Here is an 8302-nt window from a genome sequence, read left to right as displayed (position 1 = left end):
CTAGTTATCAACCCTTCCTCTTCAATGTCAAAGCTTTAATTAATAGAAACAGTTGTAGAAATATGCCAAGAAAATCTTTTTCATTAAACATATACTTTCTTGTACTATTTTTTTGGAAAGACACTATGAAGCACAATACATGGTACAGATTCTCTCTGTACCAATTTTTTTAGATTTTAATAAAGAGGCATTTAGTAAAAGTGAGAAAGCAGGAGATATGAGAATATAGCATAAATCCACAAACATCAGACAGGTTGACATTTCTGAGTGGAAGAAAGATATTGAATTAAATGAAGAATAATTAATAATTGAGACCCTACTCTGTTTTTCATAGTGAATATTTTGTCAAAAATTAAAAGTGTTGTGGTTTGTTCTAATGAAGACAGATAGTGTAAGTAGATGATTTTAAGAAAGATGGAGAACTAAGAAAGTCCAATAACAATAAATAAATCTAGAAAGATTGAGGAAAAACTGAAAAAAAGAAGAAGAAAGAAAAAGAAAATAAACTTCAACAAGTGATGTAGATTTCATAATTCTGCAGAGCATTTAAAACAGATATTCACAGACATTTAGAATTAAACATAAGAAACATTGTTGATAATAGACTATAGTTGCTAAATATGAAGTGAAAAATAAGCATCAACCTTTGCATATGCTCTGTCCCAAACTGTAGTTCCAATGTAGTGATTTTATACTTGTAGTTCCGCACAAAACCTTACTGGCAGAAATCCTTTTTCCACTTACTTCTCAAGTCATGATACTGTCTGATGTCAAAGGGAGGTCAATCCATTCATTGCTACAGGACCTCTAACTCCTAGTGGTTACCCATTTCCTGCCATGATTTACAACTTTTACCATTCTGTCATTATTACAGAACAAAAGAGTAAGTTGTTTTTAATACTCTGAAGCTGTAGGTTGAGAAATAAAACATCTTCTATATTTTTGTTGGATTTATGTTTTTAAAAGATATGTGATTACAAAGAATGTGTATTTGGAATATGATTTGAAGTATAAAAATGCTATATCAAAATTCTAAGTAGTCTTTATATTTCTTAATGTAAAAGAAAATCATGGTTAAGTATTGCTTGTTTAGTAGCCAGTTATCCAATTGGGATATTCCAGTGTGAAGTAATAAAAATATAATGAAATGTCTTTATATTCATATCATGAAGTAAATTGTGAGTCTATGATGAACCATTTTCTTTTGATAGAACAAATACAAACTTTTAAATGTTCCTAAAATTGGCTTCTTTGTATTCTTTAATTTTTTAACATGCTCATACTATGAAATACAACTTTTTATTATGATTTTGTGGGAAATTTAGTTTATGTATATTAGTGTTTATAAGATTGATAGGGAAATATACAATATAAAGTGAAATTGCCTATCCATGTATTTTTTATTTTGGATCCTTACATATAATCACATCTAAATAAGGTATTTTAAATATTTTATTTCTTTATCTGAAAGATTTGCATATACTTCAATTTCTATTATGAATAAATATCTCATAAAATACTTTAAAGTATTTTAGATACTTATGTAGAATACTATATAAGCATCTTATGTTTTACAAGTATTTCAAGTATCCAAATTCAACCATATTAAATAATTTAAAAAACAATTTAAAATACAAAATTTTATTAGGTACCTGTAATTTTCTTCATCTTGAAAATATCATGATGGCAAGTGAATTAATTAAGCAAAAACCCAGGACTCATCAAAGGTAGTAAGTTGGCAATTTTGGAATCTCTCACTTAAGATCTTTTTATGTATCTGTTCATTCTGCTTCATGAAAATGCATTATATAAGAAGATTCTTGCATACAGTTCTGATTTGTAAAAACAAGAAAGAAGACACTCTTTATAGCCTGAAAGAGTTTGGAGCGTCTCTTTATTTCTCCTATTGGAGCAGCAGTGAACAGGTAAGATACTACAAGTCAGAATAGCAAAGTGAAATCTTAGGTTATTGTCTTTTCTGACAAAATCAACTCTCAATGGTTATTGCTAAATTTGTGCTAGGAATCTTACTCTAACTTTGTTTTGATTTGATTTTTTATAACATGTTAAGATCATATTGTAAGACTTTCATTGGCTGTTAGCCAAAAATAATAAAATTCTGACCTAACCTGCCTTTCTTGAAAAGTGGGAAAGATCTCAAGAGAATGCAATTTTAGATCTTGCACATAATTTCCCATTCGCCACCTATAAATCAGGATTCTGTAAAATATTGAGTTGTACCATTCACATTTCTGCAGATACTAAACTTCCTCATTCATTTTCCAGCTTGTATTCTTCAAGAAAAGGGATGTTAGCAGAGGTTGTTAGAGCTGTGGTAGTCAAAAAATATTGGCAGGATTCCAGTCTGTAGAAGTTGTTGACATTCTGCCAATTTCTTATAATACATCTTGCTAAGCAGAGTTGATATTTAGTCAGCGTGTTCAAGCACAGTCAAACTGATTAAGATTTTGAATATTTCTATTAGAGTAGGTAGTTAACCACTACGGTAGGCTTTTTTTTTCTTTCATATCAGAATTTTAACAGTTGGTCACCTCCCCGGACATTTTAGACAAATTAACAGATTTTTTTTTTTCCTACAATGAGATGTTTAGCATTATTAAAGAGTATTTAAGATCCTTTCGTAACATACAGATAGTCACTAGTTTTGATTGGTCTTGCCTATTCTGTAGCACTTATTGAATACTTTGAATATAATTCATTCTCCTAAACATTATCCTAATCATTTGTAACATAAATAGAAATATGGAAAAAGGATCATCATAACTCAGTGCTGAAGCAGCTGAGATATCTCACAGGGTTGGAATAGTGCCTGAAGCTTGTAAGTATCAACAGTTTTCTTCCCTGTAAATACTGGGTCTTTGCTCTGTAATTCACAGAACACTTCTTAATGGACTATTATCTCCCAGAAGCTGAGGATGCAAGAATAATATGATGAGTCTTTTATTAAAAAAGAACTGAATCAAGAAAATAATAAAATTGACCGGAAAAAAGTCTGTGCTGAGGATTATGGTGTATTAAATACACTTTGAGGTAGGCATAGAAAAGGTAGTAGGGATGGGTTGCTGGTGACTCTAGGACAAAATTTTAAGCATCTTCTTTGAATTATTTATTTATTTATTTATTCAAGATATAATTCTTAAATATATGTATCAGGACAGAAGCATAGAAGCATCAAGAGAGATAGTTTCTTCCCCCATGTCATATAAAACTTAGCAAGAAAAATTGTAAAATAAATTTCATGAATACTGATATATAACTAACACATCTGAAAATTTAATATATTTATTCATTTTGTATAAAATTGGAAGTCTTGATCATTATAATATTGCTTGGATGAAGTAAAGACTTTAAGTAAATGGCCTGTTTCATATTTATTGATAATTGTCTTTCTGCTAGCTCATTCAAAGAACCCAAATGGCCTCCTAAAGTATAAAGCTTGTTGAGTAAAATCAACGTTACATGGTATTAATCATATTTTCTTGTGATTTTCTACTATTTAGTTAATACTTCCCTCATTTGTTCCATATGGTGAGGTATGTGCTGGAAGGTAGGAATATGTCCCTCATTGCGTTGTATGGTGAGATTGCTCAAGGTGACAGTGCAGGGTCAGATTTTTCTTACCAAATATGTACTCCTTGACATTTTGGATCATTGTCCTTTTGAGCCCACCTATAAATTGATTACTCTTAGTTCTAAACATCAGTGAGTGTTTATTCTCAAATCTCATTTTCTTCAATATCAGTGCTGTATTCTGGTTTACAATTTAAGAAGAAAAAGAATGAAAAAAATGAGCTTTATTTCTTTTTTTCCTCTGGGGAGTATCAGGGAAGAAATTATTTATTGAGTGATTACAATGTGCCAAATTCTTAAGAAAATACAGAACATTTATTCTGAACAACTCTGTTAGATGACATCACCTCTAATGTATTCTACTCATTGAAGCCAAGAGAGGTTAAGACGTTGTCTAACAGTTGAAGGCAGCTAAATGACACAGTTAGGGTACAAAGTCTACCCTATTTCTCAAGATCATTTTATCCTATTGTGAAGATATCCCGATACTTGAAAGTTAATTGCTTCTGTATTTCATAATGCACACGTGTGTGTGTGTGCATAAAATAATTTTATTTGTAAAAATTCCTTTCTTCATCTTTCCTTAGAACATACTTTATTCTAGTTAAAGAGATGATGGTGGATATTAAAACCGTTAAATCGAGGACTTTATAAAGTTGTAGATGGGAAATACTTACCCATATAAACTTGCAGTGATTATGAATTCACTGGCTGATGATCCTATGATTAAACAACTTTGTTTTGAGTGTCATTGTGTTACTTCTACTACTGGGAGCCATATAAATTATTAGTATGTGCAATTAGGCTTTGACAGTGATATACCCAACCATTATAACTTCCATCAAATGAAATCTATTTTTATTTTTATATAGAGAAACGGAGGGTCCAGGGACCAAACTGACACAAGCTGCTCCTGTTACTGCTTAAACTGAACTCAGTTTTATTTAGCTACAATGCATGTATTTCCTTCATTAGGTGATCTATATTAGAACAAATATAAGCTTTTAAGCAAATATACTCTTCAAATATTTGAAAAAAGAAATAAATTTTACTTTTCTATTTATTAGACCAAATTTTCTTAGTTTTCTCAATACTTACTGTTTGAACTATGAGCCTCTGGAGCTACAGGCACTGTTGGACATCTGAAGTCAGCATGGCTCTTCTGGACGCAGTAAGTGCAGATGCTAAGTCTTAGTTCTACAGGAGCTTATTTTGACAAACTCTTTTCTCATATTTTTGCAATAAACTGAATTCTCCATGTCTTGTTTTACATTAATAGTTATTAAATGAAGTATCCCAGTTCCATATTTTGTTAGTTTGATCATAAGTGTAGTAATTTAATCATTCTTCCTTTAAATTCTGTGTTAGTATGCTGAGATAGTTCATGGCTTCTCGTTCATCCATTCAAGTACTTCTCTTCTTATAGGTCATAACTGAAAATCTACTACATATGTATTATATTTCTTTTGTGTTTTAAATTAAAAAGTCAGATCATGAATCCTAGACCTAGGACAAGAGAAGTTCCACAAAGAGAAAATTACTTTATCATTTGGTGAGAAGAATATGGAGTGGAGGGGTCTTGATGATCCATCTCCTTAAGTATTTATCTTGAATTGTATGAACCAAGCAATGTCTTAGGTATTGGTGCAGCAGCAGGAAACTAAATTGCAAAACTCCTTTCCTCCATGAGTTTCTTTGCTAGTATGAATACATAGGCACAAAACAAATACAGCATGGAAATCCAGAATATGTCAACAGTAATTCTGTGAGCAGAAATAAATGAGCAAACTAGAAAGTATCAGGAGTGGGAGAGGTTGGCATGGAATGATTACTTCCTAGATTTTACACATAAGCCTCCATCATGATCTTTTATGTGTAATATAATTAGCTTAACTTTATCTAAATTTCCCTTTAGATAAATTAATTCTAAGCAATTGTTCAATGTCTCACTTATTTAGACATTTATATCACTAAGCATAATGCCTAGCACATGATATTAACTAATTGACATCAAATCACCCAGTTAATATGTGGGACAGAAATTCAGGCCCAGGTTCTCTGCTTTCAGATGTTGTATTTTACAAATTTTTGCTACTTGGAACAGAAGTAGGTACCTTGCCAACTCCAACATCCCCAAATATCTTACAAGGAGCTTTTAGAAGTCATAATTTCTATTACATTTAATGAAAAATGTCACTCAGGTAGAAATTGGAGCAAGATAAGTCAAAGTCTACTAAAGCAATGAATTCAGTTCATTCACTCAGAATAACATACTAGATATTAATTGCTTCTGAAAAATAGTTTGCGTTATTGTGGATTTGAGAACACTGTAATGAAAAACAGGAAGAAAAGGATGAAAGAACAACCCATTCCATAATACTGAGAGTACTTGCTTCTTTTTCTAAGGAGGTATAATTCTGGAGCGTGGAGAACATCAGGCAGAGGCCACATTAACAATTGACAAAATGTATAAATCCAAACAGGAATCAAGGAATCATCAGGGTCTTATTCATTGGTCATGCAGCAACGAGGCTGATTTTAGTGATAATTCTACTACTCTGGCCAAGCTGATGCAAGTTCTTAAAGGAAATAAAATGAATCAAAGGCAGTGATAAGCAGAAGCTGCGGGAGACAGATTACACTATAGAAGTGAAAAGCACCTGTCCACACTTATCTTTGCTCAGTGCTCAATTCTTCCACCTCTGAATGAAGCAAAGTGGTGGATTATGTGAACTAGTGTCTCATCTGTGACACTGAGAAAATAGTTCAGTTGTATCATTATACTTTAATTTTGAAATTAGGAACTTGGAGCAGTCTTTTAGGCTAGAAGGATATTTGAATAAATATTCCCCAATCATATACTTAAAAGTATATGGTTTTACTTTTAAGATTAACATTGCTGTTCATGAGACATTTAAATTACCACATTGCAGCATGCTTAATATAGACCTTGTATTTTAAATGAAATATCTAATTCTTCCAAACTAATGACAAATGAAATTATGGTGGAAACTTTCAATTCATGTGATTGATGTTGCTGCAGTTCAGAATCTCTTCTAAATATTATAGTCATCATAACATTTAAATCCATTTGCATTTCTGTAGTTTATGAGAAATGATAGAATGAACTGTTTTAAAGATAATTAGTAATTGTATTAACCAATTCGTTCGTCACTGAGACACAATACCTGACACCCACAATTTAAAGGAGGAGAAATTTAATTTGATTGGTGCTTTGGTAAGATTCAGTCCATTTGCTGCTGGCTCCAAGGCAGAAACTTCATTGTAGAAGAGCATTCTGAAGATAAGATGCTCAGCTCATGGCGTCCCGGAAGCAGAAGAGAAAGGAAGAGTAAGGGACAGAAATACCTCTCCCTTGGTCACACCCCACCCTCAATGACCCTCCTCCAAAGAGACAGCACATTCAGCCATGAACTCATCAGTGGATTAATACACTGACGAGTGTAGAGGTCCCATGAACCAATCAAGAAAGTTTCATCTCTGAATACCCAAGACTTTTAGGGGACACCATAGATTTAAACCATAACAATAATGATGTTTTACAGTCACTTGTCTACTAGGATGGCATGTGAGTCAAATGATAGTTCAGTCTGTGTAGCCAAGTTTTGGGTACCGTGGTAGTAGTCTGAAGGACATAAAGAAATTAATACGCAGAACATGAGATATTGTAACCATTTTACTAATAAATTGCTCCTAAGAATAAATTGCAAGATATTGGGGAAAACATAGTAGAAAACATGTAAAGGTAAAAAATATGTATTTAGGGATATGGCTGCTAGTCATTGAAAAGGAGATGGCATGCAAACTGTCAACACTTCTGATCTACTGAGTAGTCTGTCAACACTTATAGCCATTCCTTACATCACCCTCCAAAGAAGGTTGCAAACAGAAGAGAGAAGGCGGGTGAAGAGTAAAAATTAACAAGATGTAATATGTATACATATAAATTCCCAGGATGAATGGCATTATTAAGTACAGCAAATATATACTGTTAAAAAGAAAGCTACTTGCAGGTGTGAAAGTTTAGAAGCAAACAACACACAGTAAGTAAGCATGGCACTTGGAGCATGGTGCCACCTTTACTCCGTGTAACAGGTCCTGTGGGAAGGTAAATGTGCCATCTGTAATTTCCTAATCAATCTAAGATCAATTGAAAACATAAACATTTTAGAATATGATAATATGTCCTGATTAATTTCTCTCATTGTTGAGACAAAATACCTGATGCCAAATAATATGAAGGAAGGAAAGGTTTATTTCTTATAGTTTTGGGAGGTTTCAGTTCATACTCAGCTAGCAGGGTGACATGGCACTGGGGCAACACTTCAAGGCAGCAGTTAGCTAAAGCAGCTAGAGCAAAAAGGGAAAAACAAGCCTCTTCTCCCGGTTTATATTGTACACAGGCCATATTTCCTTCCCCTTTGGGTGGGTGTAGCTCTCACAAATCTCCATGCCCTCCTTTGCATACAAGGAGGATATTTGCTAAGTAAGAACTCTGGCTCCCTGCTGAGTCTCTCAGTTAAATTTCTAAACTGCTCAAGTTGACACAGTGTATCAGCCATGACACAATATTTCCTTAATTTTCAGAATTACAGTTTGGGTGGTTAAAATACTACATAATATATAATATGGAAAGATATAAATAAAAATGTAAAAAGTAACCTAATATCCTACTACTCAAATGAAGTCA

This window comes from Cavia porcellus, unplaced genomic scaffold (assembly GCF_034190915.1).
Source record: "Cavia porcellus strain 051 isolate PalLab524CR breed Dunkin Hartley unplaced genomic scaffold, mCavPor4.1 scaffold_11, whole genome shotgun sequence".
NCBI lineage: Eukaryota > Metazoa > Chordata > Mammalia > Rodentia > Caviidae > Cavia > Cavia porcellus.
This window is presented reverse-complemented; position numbering follows the sequence as displayed.